At 31.2% G+C, this 2,782-nt stretch overlaps 1 long non-coding RNA gene across 1 annotated transcript; it reads left to right on the top strand.

The window, feature by feature from the left end:
* The first annotated feature begins 857 nt into the window (after positions 1–857).
* Positions 858–2,402, top strand: LOC133700439 (uncharacterized). Its single transcript, XR_009843397.1, has 3 exons — positions 858–1,335; positions 1,873–1,901; positions 2,105–2,402. It is a non-coding gene; the product is annotated as an uncharacterized LOC133700439 (long non-coding RNA).
* Positions 2,403–2,782: the final 380 nt, after the last annotated feature.

Raw genomic sequence — 2,782 nt, 5'->3', positions numbered from 1 at the left:
CAACTCTAATTTGATAATTCTTGAAATATAATAATTTTTTTTATCTAATATAAGTTTTCATTGAAAAACTATTTTTTCAAAATTTAATAAGAAGATTAATCATATTAAAATTATTATTAATAGCCTAAACTATTTTTGGATTAATTAAATAAAAATATTTTAGCTTAAAAACTCCTTTTACATTACAAAAGTCATTTTTCTAAATATTATTTAATTAAACATTCTAATTAATCCTATACCAAAATGTAGTTAGATATAAGTTACATGGGTATAATTATAATTCTACCCCACGAATAACCTTACACAAAGTTTAGAGGTAGAATCATAATTCTTCCCTTATCTTATTCTTCTTGGCGCTGTTGTCGGTGTGGGTTGCCCACACTGGCATCAACATTGAACAACGGTAATATAGTACTATCATCGCACCTAGTGTTAGCGTAGGGCAACAACCCTTGCGTTGTGTGCAGTGTCCATGGTTTTACCTAACGCTGCTACTAGCAGCGACTAGCTGTGTGCATAGCACAACTAGGCGCTCCAGTTATGCTAGCTTTTGGCAGTGGTTAAGGTTGTTAAAATCGCGATTTAACTCGTAAAATTATACGATTTTACAAGTCAATAGATGCTAAACATGCTAAATCGTTCATAAAACTCAAAAACGAGTAAAATCAAGTTAAAATAGAGTAAAATCATTAAAATCTGGTGAAATCGTACAAAAACATGATTTCACCCCGATTTAACGCTTTCAACACAAAAAAGCAAATGTGAATCACTGTTCCCTCCAACTCCAACTCCAGGTGTTAAGTGATTATTGGCCTATTACATACTACACACATAGAACAAAAGCAAAATAGTTAAACACGTAACACATTCTTTCTTCATCTCTCTTCATCGATTTTCACACAACACAGCACAGGAAAAAATCAAAATCCCCAAGTCACTAAATCCTTATTCTCCTTCTCTCAGCCATCCACCCAAACCCAAAATAAACCAACTCTCTCTCAGGTTAGACAGTTTCCAAGACTTCTTAACACTCTTTTTGATACTTTACTTCCTCAAATCAACAAACAAACCAATTCCCTTTTTATTTTTTTTTGTCAATTACATTCGCACATATATACCATGCACCGTTAACACAAGCAAGCAATCTGTTGAAAGATACAGACACCCTTTTGTACTCTTTTTTCTGGGTTTGCAATGTTGAACTAATAAATGAAGGGAGAGGATCAGGCGAGGTATTTGTCCGGGATTTCTTTATCTGACCTGCCTAAATGGCAACAGTTTCTTATTTGCTCTTCCGGGTTCTTCTTTGGTTATCTCATTAATGGCATCTGCGAGGTTTGTTTCTAAGTTTTATCACTGTTTATCATCTTGGGATTTTTTTATAAAGTACTGACATGTTGTTTGTTTTTTATTTGACTTTGATGGCCAATTCTTGTTCTTGTTTTTTTTTTTTTTCTTCTGGTGTAATTGGTTAAATTTACATGTCTTGAGCGTTTAATATCCACATGCATCTAACGTTTTTGTTATACTTTGTTTGGTTGCTGAGAATGAAACTGATGCAACGCAAAGTTTTATTTTATTTTTATTTTGGCCTTAATTGACGGCAAAGTCTCACAATTTTTGTTTTCTCTTAACTTTTTGTTTCTCAAGTCCACCGAGTCAATTTTCTGCTTTTGATCATTATTTTGTTAAAAAATAATGTTTTCTTTGAGTGTTCCTTATATAGTCTTTTATTTGTTTTGACCTTAAAATTATGAAAAATTGAATACCAGCATATTGATAATTTTTTGTTTTGGTTTTTATTTGATTCTCATTGCTTGGAGCCTTTGATCTAATCATCGGCATATCACATTTTCAATTGGCTAATTGCAGGAATATGTGTATAATCAGCTCCAGTTCAGGTACATAACTATTGTTAGTATTTCTATATTAATTATGTTATGCAGTAATTTTTATGCATATTTGTTTTTTCTTTTGGATTTTCAGCTATGGTTGGTATTTCACATTTGTACAAGGATTTGTGTTATATACTTGCAGGGTTTCACCCCCAAGCAAATGGTGAACCCATGTAAAACTTATTGGAAACTCTCTGCTGTTCTTATAGGTTCTTATGGGTTGACTAAGGGGTCCCTGACCTTTCTTAACTATCCAGCTCAAATCATGTTCAAATCCACCAAGGTAAATTTAGTTCTTATGAATCTTATCTAACTCTTGTCATATTAAGTTGGATGTGAAAGGTCTTGTTTTTTTAAAATCTCTTGTACATGACACACCAGCAGATTGTTTGTTTTAAGTTTGTTAATTATTAGTTAATAAAAAGTTATTTAAATTATGTATGAATTTTTATTTGAACCATGTATTTTAAGATGCTTGAACTATGTATGAATTTTTATTTGAAGGCTTGAACTATGTATGAATTTTTATTTGAAGCATGAAATTTTTTTTAATGTATTTTAAAATTCCTTACAATTTTACGATTCATTTTTACGATCCGAGTTTGTTTTGTATTTTCTGTACCGTGTTAAAATCACGATTTTAATAACCTTGGCGGTGGCTATTGCAGCCACTTAAAACCATTTATTTTTTAAATTTCAATGGTGAGTTTCAGCTGGGTTAAAAATTCTAGCTAGATTTAGCTGGAATAGTAGCCTAAAAGATCTTTTTTTTTCTAAAGAACAATAAGAGAAAATTACCTTTGAGAAAAAAAATTCAATTTGCATAGAGATTCTATTAGATAGATCTACAGTTGTTTAGGGTTTATATAAACATTACCTGAAGATCA

This window comes from Populus nigra, chromosome 8 (assembly GCF_951802175.1).
Source record: "Populus nigra chromosome 8, ddPopNigr1.1, whole genome shotgun sequence".
Classification (NCBI taxonomy): Eukaryota; Viridiplantae; Streptophyta; class Magnoliopsida; order Malpighiales; family Salicaceae; genus Populus; species Populus nigra.
The sequence above is the reverse complement of the archived record's forward strand: the minus strand, read 5'-3'. Positions and strand labels throughout refer to the sequence as shown.